The sequence below is a fragment of the Somniosus microcephalus genome, chromosome 15, assembly GCF_052327205.1.
Source record: "Somniosus microcephalus isolate GS21.2 chromosome 15, FLI_Smic_1.0, whole genome shotgun sequence".
NCBI classification, from domain to species: Eukaryota; Metazoa; Chordata; class Chondrichthyes; order Squaliformes; family Somniosidae; genus Somniosus; species Somniosus microcephalus.
The window spans coordinates 42,751,077-42,770,598 of NC_141001.1; the positions used below are offsets into that span (position 1 = coordinate 42,751,077).

General features: G+C 46.4%; 1 pseudogene across 1 annotated transcript in view; it reads left to right on the forward strand.

The window, feature by feature from the left end:
* The window catches only part of LOC147106660 (anoctamin-9-like), a 244,948-nt pseudogene that overhangs the window by 24,032 nt on the left and 201,394 nt on the right, over positions 1-19,522 (forward strand). Inside the window, exon 5 of the transcript XR_015081081.1 lies at positions 6,959-7,095. The product of XR_015081081.1 is annotated as an anoctamin-9-like (transcript). The remainder of the gene's footprint in view (positions 1-6,958; positions 7,096-19,522) is intronic.

Here is a 19,522-nt window from a genome sequence, read left to right on the forward strand (position 1 = left end):
AGGAGCCACCATTGCCCTCACCACCGACGCGTCGGACTACGCAGTCGGTGCTATGCAACAGCAGTGGGTGAACGGGACGTGGCAGCCGTTGGCATTCTTCAGCCGTCAACTACGGCAGAACGAGAGAGCATACAGCACGTTCGACCGGGAGTTGCTCGCCCTCTTTCTGGCCATCCGCCATTTTCGGTTCCTTCTGGAAGGACGTCCTTTCACCACCTTTGTGGACCATAAGCCGCTGACCTTTGCAATGTCCAAGACCGCCGAACCGTGGTCAGCCCGACAGCAGCGTCAACTGACCTACATATCCGAATTCACCATGGATATACGGCACGTGGCCGGTAAGGACAACCTGGTGGCAGACTGCCTCTCCCGTGCGTTCGTCAATACGGTTCATTTGGGCATCGACTACGCCCTCATGGCAGCGGACCAAGCCTCAGACCCGGAAGTCCAAGCTTACAGAACGGCCATCACTGGCCTCCAGTTGGCCGATGTCAAGTTCCATTCGGCAGGTACCACGCTGTTGTGTGACGTCTCCGTACAGGATCCTCGCCCTGTCGTGTCGGTCGTCTGGCGCCGCAAAGTGTTCGACGCCATACATGGGTTGTCACACCCTGGAATGAAGGCCTCTCAGAAACTGATGTCAGCGAAATTTGTATGGCATGGCATGCATAAGGATGTCCGCGACTGGGCCAACACCTGCGTGGTCTGCCAAAAGGCCAAGGTACAGCGCCACATCAAAGCTCCGTTGGCCACCTTCACAGTTCCGGAGCGACGTTTTGACCATGTCAACGTGGACCTGGTAGGACCACTCGCACCCTCCCATGGTTTTTCACACATCCTGACCATGGTTGACCGCACCACCAGATGGCCAGAGGTGGTCCCCCTATCATCCACTACTTTGGCAGACGTGGCCAGGGCATTCATTTCCTCCTGGATCGCCCGTTTCGGAGTGCCTGCAGATATTTCGTCGGACAGGGGACCGCAGTTTTCCTCTGAACTCTGGAATGCAGTGGCCCAAGGACTCGGTGTCAAATTACACCACACCACAGCCTACCACCCACAGGCGAATGGCCTCTGCGAGCACTTCCACCGCTCAATGAAAGCCGCCCTGAGGGCCAGCCTCCAGGACGCTGGATGGGCAGACAAGCTACCGTGGGTCCTGTTGGGCCTTCGCACGGCCCCCAAAGAAGACCTTCACTCTTCATCAGCGGAACTCGTGTATGGTCAGCCGCTGCGAGTCCCAGGGGACTTCCTACCAACATTGACGGAGCCCTGGTACGCGTCTGCCCAGCTTGCTAGTCACCAAGAGGTGGCCAGATGTTTCGCACCGGTGCCCACTTCGCACCACGGGCTGCAGAGGTCACACGTTCCCACGGAGCTTCACAAAGCTGAATACATTTTTATTTGCCATGACGCACATAGGGATCCGCTCAAGGCCCCATATACCGGTCCCTTCCGCGTGTTGGAAGCAGGGGACAAAACCTTCACGGTAGATGTCGGTGGTAAACCGGACCACATTTTGGTCGACCGCTTAAAGCCAGCACATTTGGACCTCGACCGCCCCGTCGAGACAGCACAACCGCCGAGACGGGGTCGGCCACCCATCGTCGTTACGGCAGACCAAGTGCGACCGCCCGCCAGCCGCCCTGCAGCCTCTGCCTTGAGAGTACAGGAGTCGTTCTGACAGGCTCGTCAGACCCCCTCACCGTTTGACTTTGTCCGTTAAAGCGAATTCTGGGGGGGCACATGTGGCAGAACCACTGAATGACTCTGGCTAACTGTATATAATTCTCTTTAACAATGTTCTAACACCAGCCTAAACCTGTCTCATTGTGTTAGGCATTACTGTGTTTTGTATATAGAGTTTGCATGTACGGGGCGTGGCCCCTTTAAGAGCGCGGGCAAACGCGATGACGTCACGTCGCAAACCACGGGACTGCCCAGCGAGTCCTCGTGGCATCTCCGTTGAGTAAAGACCTGTTTGATTGTTCTCTTGTGTCGATCTCCGTTATTTGTAAGAATTCGTTAATTCCTACAATAACAACCTTTTTTTCCCTCAGGTTGCCTCTGGTTCTTTAGCCAATCACCTTAAATCTGTGTCCTCTGGTTACCGACCATCCTGCCACTGGAAACAGTTTCTCCTTATTTACTATATCAAAATATTTCATGATTTTGAACACCTCTATCAGATCGCCCCTTAACCTTCTCTGCTCTAAGGAGAACAGTCCCAGCTTCTCTACTCTCTCCACATGACTGAAGTCCCGCATCCCTGGTACTATTCTAGCATATCTCCTCTGTACACTCTCCAAGCCCTTGACATCCTTCCTAAAGTGTGGTGCCCCGAATTGGCCACCATATGCCAGCTGGGGTCTGACCAGTGTTTTATAAAGGTTTAGCATAACTTCCTTACTTTTGTACACTATGGCCCCAATATTAACTCTGAGACACGCAGGGCTGTCCGATATCACGTGGGAAACCCGGAAGAAAGTTCAGCACATCTGTCAGTGGCTGTTTAACTCAGCCAGCTCATTAGCATTTTACTTACGGCTTTGGCATCCAATGCATGGCAGCGGGTGTGATGAAGACACACATGACACGATCTCAACTCCAGTGTTTAAAGGGCCAATCTGAAGATGGAATTTGGAGGAGTTTGGATTTGGAAGCAAGAGAAGACAACGAGTGTAAATAGATTCCAGATGGTCAAAGGCTGCGCCCGGTTCAATGACGCCTCCTTTGATATACAGCTGGGGTCAGTGAGGAGTCAGAGGGAGATACTCTCCCCAGCAACAGGAGGAAGAAACCTAGTGCAGACACCAAGAAGGTATGGCAGGAGGTCAGCACCAGGAGCATAGTGCCATGCTCCTGGATTCAGTGCAGGATGTGCTTTAATGATTTAACCAGGTCATTAAAATTCCCCCATGTCTCTATTTATAAAGCCAAGGATCCCATATGCCTTTTTAACAGCCTTCTCAACTTGCCCTGCTGCCATCAGAGATTTGTGTATGTACACCCCCAGGTGTCTCTGTTCCTGCACCCCCTTTAAAATTGAACCATTTAGTTTATATTGCTTCTCCTCATCCTACTAAAATGAATCACTTCACACCTCTGTTAAATTTCCTCTGCCGTATGCCTGCCCATTTCACCAGTCTGTCTACGTCCTACTGAAGTCTGTTGCTAGCCTCCTCACTGTTTACTACCTTTCTGAGTTTCGTCTCATCTGCAGACTTTGAAATTATGCCCTGTATACCCAAGTCCAGGTGTTAATATATATCAAAATGCCTCAATAAATCACCTCACTACACTCAGTGTCACCTGCTCATACAGTGGAAAGTACCAGCACAGATACATCCAATCAGTTAGCGAGTTGCAGCAGGGAGCACTTGGTAAAGCACAGAGCATGAGTGAGGAGGAGCAAGTGGCGGGTGGAATTGGTTGAGCTACAACTGACTGGACAGAAGGCCAGCCCAGTAGCTCTTTCAGTTGCTGAGCCCAGGGAATCAAGCCTCACAGGGCCTGCCTACAAACTTAGTTTTATAGCTCAGCATCAGCCATTCATGCAGTCATTTGAAAATGTGCCAAGCAGCTTACAGTTTGGGGACATCTGTGGAAGAATCTAAAAGCTGCATGCATGCAGTGGGTGACCACTTTGGGTCCTCTGCACTGAAGTCCCCCTTATCCAAGATCCTAAGATGAACTAGCTTCCATAGCGAATGCTCTGCTAGGCTCTAGCGATCTTGGGTCTTGTCTGGATCCCATGTTAGGGAATCAGATTCAGAGCATCCATAATGTTGAGCTTCAACAACCTCATTGCTGTTCATTGGTCTGCTCCCATAGATATTTCTATTTAGGCTGAAGGAATGTGTAAAAGCAGGGAAATGTCAAGAACTATACAGCTAATGGAGATAGTTCTCAGGGTGAAGTAACATCCAAACTACTTAGGTATGAGGGGTGAGTTGGCTAAGGTAGATTGGAAAGCTACATTAAAAGATAGGATGGTAGAAAAGCAATGGCTAGCATTTAAAGAATTAATACATAATTTACAACACATATACATTCCTTTTAGGCACAGAAACCCCACGGGAAAAGTGGTCCAACCGTGGCTAATAAAAGAAGCTAAAGATAGTATTAGATCAAAGGAAGAGGCTTATAATATTGCCAAAAAGAGTAATAAGCCTGAGGATTGGGAGGATTTTAGAATTCAGCAAAGGAGGACCAAGAAATTGATATGGAAAGAGAAAAAAGAATATGAGAGTAAATTAGCAAGAGACATAAAAACAGATTGTAAATGTTCCTATAGGTATGTAAATAGGAAGAGATTAGTGAAAGTAAACATGGGCCGATTAGCGGCAGAGACAGGAGAAATTATAATGGGCAATAAGGAAATGGCAGAGACATTAAACAAATACTTAGTATCTGTCTTCACGGTAGAAGACATGAAAAACATTCTGGAAATAATGGGGAACCAAGGGCCTAGAGAAAATAAGGAACTTAAAGAAATCAGTATAAGTAAAAACATAGTACTGGGGAAATTAGTGGGACTAAGTGGTGGCAAATCCCCTGGACCTGACGTCCTGCACCCTAGGGTTTTAAAAGAGGTAGCTGCAGAGATAGTGGATGCATTGGTATTAATCTTTCAGAATTCCCTAGATTCTAGAACAGTCCCCAAGAATTGGAAGGTAGCAAACATAACCCCGCTATTTAAGAAAGGAGGAAGAAATGGGAAACTATAGGCCAGTTAGCCTGACATCAGTAGTAGGCAAAATGCTAGAATCTATTATTAGGGATGTGTTAACAGGGCACTTAGAACATTGTAATATGATTGGGCAGAGTCAACATGGTTTTATGAAAGGGAAATTGTGTTTGACAAATCTGTTAGAGTTTTTTTGAAGATGTGACTAGTAGGATGGATAAGGGGGAACCAGTGGATGTAATGCATTTGGATTTTCAGAAAGCATTCGATAAGATGCCACACAAGAGGTTATTACACAAAATTAGGACTCATGGGATTGGGGGTAATATATTAGCATGGATTGAGGATTGGTTAATGGACAGAAAACAGAGAGTAGGAATAAACGGGACTTTTTCGGCTTGGCAGACTGTAACTAGCCGGGTACTGCAAGGATCAGTGCTTGGGCCTCAGCTATTTACAATCTATATTAATGACTTAGATGAAGAGACTGAGTGTAACATACCCAAGTTTGCTGATGATACAAAGTTAGGTGGGAAAGTAATCTGTGAGGAGGACGCAAAGAGGCTGCAGAGAGATATAGACAGGTTGACTGAGTAGGCAAGAACATGGCAAATGGAATACAATGTGGGGAAGTGTGAAGTTATCCACTTTGGTAGGAAATACAAAAAAGCAGAATTTTTTTGAATGGTGAGAGACTGGGAAATGTTTGCATTCAGAGGGACCTGGGTGTCCTTGTACATGAATCACAGAAAGTTAACATGCAGGTACAGCAAGCAATCAAGAAAGCAAATGGTATGTTAGCTTTTGTTACAAAGGGATTAGAGTATGAGAGTAAAGAAGTCTTACTACAGTTATACAGGGCATTGGTGAGGCCACACCTGGAGTACTGTGTACAGTTCTGGTCTCCTTACCTAAGGAAAGAGATGCTTGCCTTAGAGAGAGTGCAACAAAGGTTCATTAGACTGGTTCCTGGGATGAGGGGATTGCCCTATGAGGAGAGATCGAGTAGACTAGGCCTATATTTCTTAGAGTTTAGAAGAATGAGAGGTGATCTAATTGAAACATAAAAAATTCTTACAGGGCTTGACAGGGTTAATGCTGGGAAAATGTTTCCCCTGGCTGGAGAATTCTAGAACACGGGGTCACAGTCTCAGAATAAGGGGTAGGCTATTTAGGACTGAGGTGAGGAGAAATTTCTTCACTCAAAGGGTTGTGAATCTTTGGAATTCTCTACCTCAGAGAGCTGTGGAAGCTCAGTTGTTGAGTTTATTCAAGACAGAGGTTGAATAAAGGGATATGGGGATAGTGCGGGAAGGTGGAGTTGAGGTAGAAGACGAGCCATGATCTTGTTGAATGACAGAGCAGACTCGAAGGGCCAAATGGCCTATTCCAGCTCCTATTTCTTATGTTCTTATATTCCATATTACCCATCTGCCCTACTCAAATGACTCTAGGCATGGCAAAATGTATGCAAATGGAGGCAGCCACAACAGCAATTTATTTAGTGTCTGTAGTTGCAGGAACCTCTACACCATACCTGTAGGACGTCAATGAGGCGAGCTGATGCATGGTGCACAGGCTGTCCATGCTACAGGCACTTTCCTACTGCATTGCGGTGCACTATGCATTACTGGTGCATATGCTCACCAGCGCTCAACACACATCAGCACAATGGGCAACTAGCATTATATTATTGAATCATTAGGTTGAAAGTGGTGGCAGAGAAGTGGAGTTGGATATTGTGACATTAATGTGGAAGCAACTGTGTACTGGCAGATAATATTATTGAGGGGTACCAAGGGTTGCCCTTTGAGTATGCTGGAGGTAACCATGTAGCTTAGGACGAGAAACTATTTAAGGAGATGTGGTGAATATATTTGGCCAGATAGAAATAGTACCATAACAGATCAATGCAATGGAGGCGGACTAGGGAGGAGGATGGAGTGGTCAACATTTTCCAAAATAGCAGAAAGGATGAGCAGGCAACTGGATTGGAGGGACTTGAATAACGACTGGTGAGAGAAGTGAGCATGCAGTTGAGTAGCAACTACGTGTTTGAGGAGCTTGTATAAGAAGCAGAGGTTAACATTAAGCAGTAGCTTAGAAACATAGTAGAGCAGATGTTGAGCTTTTAAGGAGAGTGGTGATGATGGAGGTTTAAAGTGGGTTGGTACAGTGCTTGAGAATAAGAAAGTTGATAATGCTGAGATATATTAATGGGCTAATTTGAAACTAAAATCATAAAAATCAAGATTCTTTTCTCCCCAGAAAAAAGAAGATGACTTCAATTTGTTCTTTGGAATTCAAGCCCCTGTCGAGATGTTTGAAAAATACATACAACTTCTAGATATTGCTGAGAGAACTTGCAGTAATACTGGACTAGATACAATCTCAAATTCAACCAGGTATCATTGTTATCCAAGTGTGGTACATTTAATTTGATTATATATTTAGTAAGTTACCAAAGATATCTGTCCACCTCCCCTTGACATGGAATTGAGTATGTTTGTTCTGCCATGTTGAGTTCAGTAGGCCACTATAGATTCAAAAATGGAGTTGTCATCACTGGTGACTCCCATCCCCCAAATGTAAATTTGAATATCCTTCCTCTCCATACACATCACATATAAATGATATTGAATGTAGACTATGCCATTGGGAACCTTCACTGTCTTTTAGGGTCTCAGTTGCCTGATGCATAAATCAACTCCAGATTTGGCAGAGGGTTTCAAAGGGTTTACTTAGTCCAGAATGGAAGGATTCCCGAAGAACTACTCAAATCGCTTGTGCTATTGTATGGGCATTCCCAACCTACACATGTATTTGTGTCAGTGAACACTTTTCTTCCCCATCTATATATACAGTTGAGAAATGGTCACTGGAAAACCCCTCCATTCCCTTAAGTATGAATGAAAGAACTCAGTGCACACATGGAACTGAGTGCAAATTAACTCATTGGGGATGCCACCCTCCACTACACTGAGAATGGATTACATTTATACACAATTCTGATCAGTGGTGCAGAGCTGGTCGATAAGCTGATCCCTAATGCCAGAGGACCAAGTTATGGGAAAAGGTTAGAAAACCTGGACTCGTAAGCCTTGAAAGAAGGAAACGTTGTAGAGGTGTATAAAATATTAAATGGAATAGAAAAGATTAATTCTCGGTAATATTTCAAGTAAAACCATAACTGCTGAAAAAGCGGATATAGGTAAGTTTAGGACAGACATCAGGAAGCACTTCTTCACAGAAAGTGATTACTACTTGAAATGATCTGAGTAGTGTAGTGGAGGCAAAACCACTGGAATTGTTTAAGAGATAATTGGATGATGTGCTGATAGTGGAGTGATAATAGATCTCTATGCAAAGATGAGGTGGAAAAGCTGAATGACCTTCATTTGTAATTAGTTTTATAATTGCTAACAGTAATTCCAGGATCCAGTCTCTGGTGGTAATACATAGACAGTTTTCTTGTAGAATTCAGTGCATCTCTGATGTATATCAGCAAAATGAACACAAGTGCTGAACTGTGAACAGCTAGTTGCTAGCACAAAGCTAGCCAAAAGCACAGTGAGCTGACTGCCCACCATTTTCTGGGGCCAGTTCATTTGCTTAATTATCCTAAGCTTTGGTGTTGCACAGAAAGCTAGTATAATGAGGGAATAGAAAATTACATTGCAGCTGATATTTAAAGAGATGCGGCCAGTTAAATGGGACTAAAAATGCACAAAAGAGTCTGTAGGCTTGCTGGAGTAGCACAGCACCCAACATGTTCCATGGCTGGTGCAATGGACATTATGTTATTGTTTAAAATCACTGGCAAAAGATCTAGAGGGGAGATGTGGTGAATTTTTTTTCATTCAGAACCCTCTAGGTGGTGGAAGCTGATTTCATAAATAATTTTAAAAGTTGGACAGGTACTTGAGGATGAGGAACTTACAGGGTTACGGGCAAAAAGCGGGGATGTGGGACCAAGCACAACTGCTGTTTCAAAGAGCCAGCACAGGCACGACAGGCCGAATGGCTTCCTTTTGTGCTGTAAGTTTCTATGATTCTATGTATGTATTTATTTGGACCATGGTGGGAATATTTATAGAATAATAGACTGTTACAGCATAGTCAACCATTTAGCCCACCACACTTGTACTGGTTCTCTGAAAGATCTTCCCACTTCATTTGCCTGGTGTTTGCCCATACCCTTTTTCAAATATTTATCCACTTTCCTTTAAAAAGCAATTATGAATTTTGCTTCCACTACTGTTTCTGGTAGGGCTTTCCATAGACTGACAACATTCTGTGTAAAAAAAAAATCACCCAATATATCCTTTAACCTCCCTATCTCTGTGACCTCTGGCCCTACAACCCTCTGAGATCTCTGCGCTCCTCCAAATCTAACCTCTTGCGCATCTGCCTGCCACCAGTGCTTATTGGAAAATCACGGGCAGCAGAACGACAATTTTCTGATGCACATTGATGATACATGAGGTACCTTACTAGTGATGCAGATTCAAAACATTTATCCCCAGATCTCCTCAATCTTCTCTGCTCCAATGAAAAGACCTCCTATTTCTTTAGTCTCATCTCATAAAGCCTGTTATCATCTTAGTACACCTCTGCTGTACTGTTTCCATGGCCTTGATATCCTTCCTCCCAAAACTGGACAAAGTAGGGCTGATTCCATGTTCATAAGAAATAGGAGCAGGAGTAGGCCATTTGGCCCTTCGAGCCTGCTCTGCCATTCAATAAGATCATGGCTGATCTTTTACCTCATCTCCACTTTCCTGCACTCTCCCCATATCCCTTGATTCCCTTAATATTCAAAAATCTATCGATCTCTGTCTTGAATATACTCAACGACTGAGCCTCCACAGCCCTCTCGTAGAGAATTCTAAAGATTCACCACACTCTGAAGAAATTTCTCCTCATCTCAATCCTAAATGGCTGACCTCTTATTCTAAGACTGTGACCCCTGGTTCGAGACTCCCCAGCAAGGGGAAACATCCTCCCTGCGTCTACCCTGTCAAGCCCTGTAAGAATTTTGTATGTTTCAATGAGATCACCTCTCATTCTTCTAAACTCTAGAGAATATAGGCCTAGTCTACTCAATCTCTCCTCATAGGACAATGCTGTACCTGCATGCTAACTTTCAGTGATTCTTGTACAAGGACACCCAGGTCCCTCTGAACACCAACATTTCCCAATCTCTCACCATTTAAAAAATACTCTGCTTTTCTATTTTTCCTACCAAAGTGGATAACTTCACATTTCTCCACATTATATTCCATTTGCCATGTTCTTGCCCACTCGCTTAACCTATCTATATCCCCTTGAAGCCTCCTTGCATCCTCCTCACAACTTACATTCCCATCCAGCTTTGTATCATCAGCAAACTTGGATATATTACATTTGGTCCCCTCATCCAAATCATTGATGTAGATTGTGAATAGCTGATGCCCAAGCACTGATCCTTGCGGTACCCCACTAGTTACAGCCTGCCAACCCGAAAATGACCTGTTTATTCCTACGCTCTGTTTTCTGTCCGTTAACCAATCCTCAATCCATGCTAGTATATTACCCCAATCCCATGAGCCCTAATTTTGTTTAATAATCTGTCTCCAGTCCACTTTGGCTAAATTACCTCTCAGCTTAGTAAAATTAGTTTTTCTCCAATTGAGAACATGAATTCCTGGTCCATCCTTGTCCTTTTCAATAACTACCCTAAATCTAACTGAATTATGATCACTACCACCAATATGCTCTCCCACTGATACCCTTTCCACCTGCCCAGCTTCATTCCCTAAAACTAGGTTGTGGTGGTTGAAGGTCAATCATTACAGCCCCAGGACATCGCTGCAGGAGTTCCTTAGGGCAGTGTCCTAGACCCAACCAACTTCAGCTGCTTTATCAATGACTTTCCCTCCAACATAAGGTCAGAAATGGGGATGTTCGCAGATGACTGCACAGTGTTCAGTGCCATTCACAACTCCTCAGATAATGAAGCAGTCCATGCCCGCATGCAACAAGACCTGGATGATGTTCAGGCTTGAGCTGATAAGTGGCAGGTAACATGCATGCCACAGAAGTGCCAGGCAATGACTATCTCCAACAAGCAAGAGTCTAACCACCACCCCTTGACATTCAACGGCATTAGAATTGCTGAATCCTCCTCCATCAACATCCTGGGGGTCACCATTGACTAGAAACTTAACTGGACCAACCACATAAATACTGTGACAACAAGAGCAGGTCAGAGGCTAGGTATTCTGCGGCGAGTGTCTCACCTGACTCCCCAAAGCCTTTCCACCATCTACAAGGCACAAGTAAGGAGTGTGATGGAATACTCTCCACTTGCCTGGATGAGTGCAGCTCCAACAACACTCAAGAAGCTCGACACCATCCAGGACAAAGCAACCCGCTTGATTGGCACCCCATCCACCATCTTAAACAATCACTCCCTCCACCACTGGTGTACCGTGGCTGCAGTGTACCATCTACAAGATGCACTGCAGCAAAACGCCAAGGCTTCTTCGGCAGCACCTCCCAAACCTGCGATCTCTTCCACCTAGAAAGACAAGGGCAGCAGGCACATGGGAACACCACCACCTCCAAGTTCCCCTCTAAGTCACACACCATCCTGACTTAGAAGTATATCACTGATCCTTCATAGTCACTGGGTCAAAACCCTGGAACTCCCTACCTAACAGCACTGTGGGAGCACCTTCACCACACAAACTGCAGCGGTTCAAGAAGGCAGCTCACCACCACCTTCTCAAGGGAAATTAGGGTTGGGCAATAAATGCTGGCCTTGCCAGCGACGCCCACATCCCATAAACAAATTTTTTAAAAGTCCAGAACCGCCCCCTCTCTTGTTGGCTTGCTACGTACTGACTAAAAAAGTTCTCCTGAATGCATTTTAAGAATTCTGCTCCCTCTATGTCTTTCACACTAATTTTATCCCAGTTAATATTAGGGAAGTTGAAATCTGCTACTATTACTGCCCTATTTTTGCATGTCTCAGAAATTTGCCTACATATTTGCTCTTCTATCTCCCTCTGACTGATTGGAGGTCTATAGTACACTCCCAGCAATGTGATTGCCCCTTTTTTGTTTTTCAGTTCAACCCATATGGCCTCATTTGATGATCCTTCTAAGATAACCTCCATCCTCACAGCTGTAATTTATTCTTTAATCAATATCGCGACCCCATCTCCTTTTTTAACCCCCTCTCTATCTTGTCTGAAAACCCTGTAACCAGGAATGTTGAGCTGCCATTCCTGCCCTTCTTTCAGCTATGTCTCAGTAACAGCTATAACATCATACTCCCACATGTCTATCTGTGCCCTCAGCTCATCTGCTTTATTCCCTAGACTCCTGCGCTGAAGTATATACCATTTGGCACTGCCAAACTCCCTTCTTGTCTATTTTCTAGCCTTTGTTTCCTCTGCCTACCAAACTCGCTTACTAATTTTCTGCCTTCCATTTCCAGCTTTGCTTCTCTCCCTTCTGAATCCACTCTCAGGTTCCCATCAAACTCCCAAACTCCCTCAGCTGAACCTCATTCCTAGTTCTACCTATGTTGTTGGTTCCTACGTGGACCACAACAACTGGATCCTCCCCCTCCCACTCCAAGTTCTTCTCCAGCCGCGAGGAGATGTCTTTAACCCTGGCACCGGGCAGGCAACACAACCTTCGGAACTCTCCGTCACGGCTGCAGAGACCAGTACCTAGCCCCCTAACTATACTGTCCCCTACCACAACTACATTCCCTTTCACTCCCTCCTCCTGCTCCATGGTGCCATGGTCAGCTTGCTCATCCATCCTGCAGGCTTTTCTCTCATCCACACAGGCAGCAAGAACCTCATACCTGTTGGACAAGGGCAAAGGCTGAGGCTCCTCCAATACGGCACCTTGGGTCCCCTTACCTGCCTGAGTTGCAGTCACACCCTCCTATCCCTGACCACTAACCAGACCTGTACCACTATCTAACCTAAGGGGTGTGACTGCTCCTGGATCAAAGTGTCCTGGTAACTCTCCCCATCTCTGATGCCCCGCAATGTCTGCACCTCAGACTCCAGCTCAAAAATTCTGAGCTGAAGTTCCTCAAGATGCAGGCACTTACTGCAAACGTGGTTGTCCAGGATCACAATACTCTCCACAAACTCCCACACGCTGCAGTTGCGACACACCACCTGTACTGCCATCCCTATATGACCTTGTTTTATTTAATTAAATTTAATTAAATTTGTAATTAGGTAACTTTGTATACAGTGTAGTTTCTTGACTACTTACTTGATCTAGCTTAAGTTAAGGGTACTGATCTACCTATAACACAAAGCACTACAAGTAGTGTAGGCAAAAAGCAGCAATTCCTTCCTCCTCTTCTCCAAATTTCCACTCTTTCAAAATAAAACACTCCGTTTAATCCCACTCTGTGCGGACAATTAGTTAAACTCTTTATTCAGCGATTATTTATAGTTATATTAATTAGTTTAACTAGTTAAGCTATAAATGTAATAAAGTTTCCCGCACCTAGTTTAAATCACTGTCCTAGGTTAGAGAGAAATGAGAGAGAAAAAAACCTTAATACTCACCAACCAATCACCTACCTGCTGTCCTGTGATGTCACTCCTTGTTTTTTAGAATTCAACGAAGGTTCTGCCGCCTCTGATACCGCCTCCAATTAGGTCTGCGCTGCCTGGTCTCCCGCTGTTTTAATTACCGCCGCCTCTGATACCGCCTCCAATTAGGTCTGCGCTGCCTGGTCTCCCGCTGTTTTAATTACCGCCGCCTCTGATTCCACCTCCAATTAGGTCCGCGCTGCCTGGTCTCCCGCTGTTTTAATTACCGCCGCCTCTGATACCGCCTCCAATTAGGTCCGCGCTGCCTGCTCTCCCGCTGTTTTAATTACCGCCGCCTCTGATTCCGCCTCCAATTAGGTCTGCGCTGCCTGGTCTCCCGCTGTTTTAATTACCGCCGCCTCTGATACCGCCTCCAATTAGGTCCGCGCTGCCTGGTCTCCCGCTGTTTTAATTACCGCCGCCTCTGATTCCGCCTCCAATTAGGTCTGCGCTGCCTGGTCTCCCGCTGTTTTAATTACCGCCGCCGCTGATTCCGCCTCCAATTAGGTCCGCGCTGCCTGGTCTCCCGCTGTTTTAATTACCGCCGCCTCTGATACCGCCTCCAATTAGGTCTGCGCTGCCTGGTCTCCCGCTGTTTTAATTACCGCCGCCTCTGATTCCGCCTCCAATTAGGTCCGCGCTGCCTGGTCTCCCGCTGTTTTAATTACCGCCGCCTCTGATACTGCCTCCAATTAGGTCTGCGCTGCCTGGTCTCCCGCTGTTTTAATTACCGCCGCCTCTCCACCTCCAATTAGGTCCGCGCTGCCTGGTCTCCCGCTGTTTTAATTACCGCCGCCGCTGATACCGCCTACAATTAGGTCCGCGCTGCCTGGTCTCCCGCTGTTTTAATTACCGCCGCCGCTGATACCGCCTACAATTAGGTCCGCGCTGCCTGGTCTCCTGCTGTTTTAATTACCGCCGCCTCTGATTCCACCTCCAATTAGGTCCGCGCTGCCTGGTCTCCTGCTGTTTTAATTACCGCCGCCTCTGATACCGCCTCCAATTAGGTCCGCGCTGCCTGGTCTCCTGCTGTTTTAATTACCGCCGCCGCTGATACCGCCTCCAATTAGGTCCGCGCTGCCTGGTCTCCCGCTGTTTTAATTACCGCCGCCTCTGATACCGCCTCCAATTAGGTCCGCGCTGCCTGGTCTCCCGCTTTTTCAATTATCGCCGCCGCTGATACCGCCTCCAATTAGGTCCGCACTGCCTGGTCTCCCGCTGTTTTAATTACTGCCGCCGCTGATACCGCCTCCAATTAGGTCCGCACTGCCTGGTCTCCCGCTGTTTTAATTACCGCCGCCTCTGATTCCACCTCCAATTAGGTCCGCGCTGCCTGGTCTCCTGCTGTTTTAATTACCGCCGCCGCTGATACCGCCTCCAATTAGGTCCGCACTGCCTGGTCTCCTGCTGTTTTAAGTACCGCCGCCGCTGATTCCACCTCCAATTAGGTCGCCCCCAACAGGCGCATTTAGTGTGGAGCAACACTCTCGCAGGGAGCACAAGTCATTAAATTGAGGGTCCACAGCTAGTGATTTTCCATCCATCAACTTCAGTGGACTGAAAAATCATGGGCTATGGGGCTGTATGAACGATGCCCTTTGCTGGAAGCTCCTTATCACAGAATCAGTCTTAATATTCTAACTACTATCTAACAAATGATTTGTATAGCTTTACCTGTTTCCATTTGTCATGTACACCCCAGGATCCAATATGCTTTTTTTACAGCTCTTTCAACTTGTCCTTACATTTTTCAAGATTTTTGTATCTGAACCCCTAAGTCTCTCTGCTCATCTATTTCCTTTAAAGTTCTACCATTTAATGTATATTTCCTCTCCATATTCTTCCTCCCTAAATTTATCACTACACATTTCTCCATATTACTTTTCACCCAAAATGTATCTACCCAATCTACTAACCTGCCTAACTGCCTAGTTGCTGGCACAATATAAACTCTTCACAATATAAAAACAATGTTCTCTATTTTTGTGTCATATGACCTTGCACCTCCTATACCCAAGTTCAAATCATTTGTATATCTTTTGAGAAGAGAAGTGATCCTAATACTGATTCATGGGGGATGCCACTGTTTATACCTCCAGTCTGGCACCCATTAATCACTACTATCTGTTTCTGTCCTTTAGCCAATTATCCCTACAGCTAAATTCCCTATAAAGTTTGCACTTTAATTTTAGAAGCAGGTCTTCTATGTAGAATTTTATGAAACACCTTTTTGAAATCCATATAAACAACATTCACTGTGTTTCCTTAATTAATATACTGTTATTTCCTTAAGAACTGTAATGTATGTAATGTATATATACCTTAAGGGAGAGAACTACTTTTTACAGCTCCTGTATACTGTAGTACCGGCCGTGACCACACCTGTATATAAACCCTGAGTAGTGATCTGTACAGTTGGTTCTAGAGTAACCCTCATTCAGTAAACACCTGTTGAATCGTTCCCTGCAGTCTGTTGTCTGATTATTGAAGGACACAACATTAAGATACACGGACATAACAAGAACGCTATCAATTTTTTTAGCCATAACTTGCCTTTAACAAATCCATGCCGACTGCCTGCAATTGGCCTATGTTTTTCTAACTGAGTATTGATTTTGTCCTGTATTATGGCCTCTGGAAGCTTACCTACTACTGATAGTAGGCTGATTGGTTTATAGTTTCCCAGTTTGTCCCTTTCTCCCTTCTTTTACTTTGACAGCCCTCGAGTCCACTGGTACAACTTCAATATCCGAGGATGTTTGAAAGATTGTGGGCAAAGCCTCTGCTATACCCTCTCTTCCTCTGTTTCCCTCAGCTTTCTAGGATGCATGCGTTCAGGGCCCAGTCCTTTTCTGCTTTGAGTTCCACCAAATTTTTCAGTCCTTATTGATACCTGTTCTATTGCATTGCTCTATCATTTCCTTTTGTACCCTTTCATTCCCACTGTTGAATCGTTCCCTGCAGTCTGTTGTCTGATTATTGAAGGACACAACATTAAGATACACGGACATAACATTGGCGACGAGGCAGATTCGAACCTACCTGCAACTCTGCATCACCTCCCAGGGATTCGCTCCTGGAGAACAGTGGAAGAAGGCCGAGTCCAGAAGCACGGGCGTCGACCACGGGCAACCGCCCAGTCATCCAGCGGAGATTTGAGCATCGCAGGGGAGGCTGTCGAGAGCCAGGCTTGGCTTTCCAGTCACGGTGGTCCAGCGAAACGGGCTGGCAACAGGTACTGCGCAGACCCTTCCCGGACAGCGACGGGTAGAGCCCGACCGAGCGGCACAGAAAAAGGCCGAGCAGCGTCGACGGGGGAGAGAGAGAGGGCAGAGCGCACAGGGCGCAGCCAGTGTTCAGGACCGAGTGGCGTCAACGGGGGAGAGAGACGAGAGAGAGCAGAGCGCAGCCGGTATTCAAGGGCCGAGCAGCGTCAACGGGGGAGAGTGGCGCGCAGGAAAACGCGAGGCGCTGCCATTGCCACGAGGACCGCAGAGAGCGGCGTTGGCAGCAGCGCAGGAGCAGCGCACGAAACCCACAGGGCGTCGCCATTTGCCATGAGGACCGCCGAGAGCGACGTTGGCAGCAGCGCGGGAGACGCCATTTTAAGCCGCAGCGGGGAAGAAAGGAAAGCGCGGGAGATGCCATTTTAAGCCAGTCTAACCACACCCAAAAATGCCGAAGAGTGGCAGTATCACAGCATTCGACAATGAAGTCGAAGATTGGACGACATATGTCGAACGCATAGAAGTATACTGCAAGGCGAATGAAGTGCCAGATGACAAGAAAGCGCTGGTATTGTTGAATTCAATGGGTGCAAAAACGTATGGCTTACTACGAAACCTAGTAACCCCAGAGAAGCCAGTAGAAAAGGATTTTGAAAACATACTGTCAATCCTACAGGACCACTTAAACCCCACACCGCTGCTGATAGCAGAAAGATTTAAGTTTCACAAAAGGAACCAGCATAAAGATGAAAGTAATGCTGAGTATTTAACGGAACTGCGCAAGCTATCGAAACACTGCCAGTTTGGAACGGGACTAGCAGATACTTTAAGGGACAAGTTTGTGTGTGGGCTTCAAAGTGAAGGAACCCAGAAACGGCTTCTATCAGAAAAGGATCTTACGCTGGACAAGGCTTTCAGCATGGCAGTATCCCACGAAGCAGCAGCATGGGGCGCTGCAGAGATACAACGGAGACCGCAAGAATATGGCACAAATGAAATGTCATACGGAACAGTGAAGTGCTATCGCTGCGGCAGAACAACACACGACCATAATGATTGCTGGTTCAAGGACAAAGTGTGCAGACAGTGTGGAAAAGTAGGACACATAGCAAGAGTCTGCAGGTCGGGAAAGAAAACCAGCAGCAAGAAATCTCCACAGGAGAAGTACAAGAAGGTACATAAGGTGACGGAGAGTAGTTCAGACGAACGGAAGAGTGATACAGACTCCGGAAACAAGGAGCTGGGTTGTCTGAAACTACATAATGTGATCAAAATGGAGGATCACCAAACTATCTGGGTCACGCTCAAGATAGCAGGAGTCCAAGTGAAAATGGAATTGGACACAGGATCAGCCCTAACAGTCATAAACCGAAGGGACTACAAGCGGCTATTCTCACATATACCCTTGAGAGATACAAAGATTGTCTTGAAGACATACACGGGGCAAAAAGTCTACCCCAAAGGAAAAATAAGGGTGAACGTTATATATAATGGCAAGGAAACACCAAAAATGGACCTATATGTATTGCCAGATGGAGGACCACCACTACTAGGACGTGAATGGATCCGGAAGATACAGCTAGATTGGCATTCCATACAGGCACTGACTGTGGCTGACAAAAAGGATGACGACGTCACACCTGGGCGACTGTCAAAGATCCTAACTGACGCGAAAGAAGTGTTCCAGCAAGGACTCGGAACACTAAAAGGCATGACAGCGATGATTAAAATTGAAGAAAACGCAAGCCCAAAATTTTTTAAGGCCAGACCGGTACCTTATGCGATCCGCCCAGCCATCGAAGCAGAGCTGGAGAGTCTGGAACGTTCAGGTGTACTGTCCAAGGTAGACTGGAGCGAGTGGGCTACACCCATCGTCCCTGTGATGAAAAAGTCGTTGAGCAGCACGCCTGGGGAACCAAGGAAGGTTCGCATCTGTGGGGACTTTAAGGTAACAGTGAACCCGGTCCTTCACACCGTACAATATCCACTTCCGCGGATTGAAGATATTTTCGCCTCGCTATCTGGAGGGAAACGCTTCACTAAGATTGATCTGGCCCAGGCGTATCTGCAAATGGAGGTAGAAGAAGCATCAAAAAAATACCTCACAATCAACACCCATAAAGGTCTCTACCAATACAACCGGCTGGTATTCGGGGTAGCATCAGCTCCGGCTATTTTGCAGAGGGCAATGAAACAAGTCCCACAAGGGATCCCAGGGACCCAGTGTTATTTGGACGACATCCTGGTCACGGGCGAAAATGACAGTGATCACCTTGCCAACCTGGAGCAGGTGCTCACTAGATTGCAGGAATATGGGCTCCGAGCTAACTGCCCCAAATGCGAGTTTTTTAGAAAACAGATCTCATATTGTGGCTACGTTATCGATAAAGAGGGGTTACATAAGTCCCCAGAGAAGATTGAGGCAGTAGTCAAGGCTCCAGCACCGGAAAATCTGTCACAACTGAGGTCGTTCCTCGGGCTGGTAAACTACTACCATATGTTCTTGCCAAATTTGTCTACAATACTACACCCACTGAACACCCTACTGCAAACTGGGGTGCCATGGAAGTGGAGTGACGAATGTAGACGAGCTTTCCAGAAGAGCAAAACACTAATCACATCGAAAAAGGTATTGGCCCATTACAACCCGGCATTACCAATTCGGTTGGCATGTGATGCATCACCCTACGGCATTGGAGCGGTGCTGTCGCACAAATTCTCAGACGGCTCAGAGAGGCCAATAGCCTTTGCGTCACGATCACTAACCTCAGCCGAGCGTAACTACGCCCAGATTGACAGGGAGGCCCTCAGCCTAGTGTGGGGAGTGAAAAAGTTCAATCACTATCTGCACGGGCAGAAGTTCACCTTGCTGACTGACCACCAACCACTTGTCTCTATCTTTAATCCAAAGAAGGGCGTTCCGGTGATGACTGCGCAACGGCTACAAAGATGGTCCCTTTTTCTAGGGGCGCACCAATATGAAATCG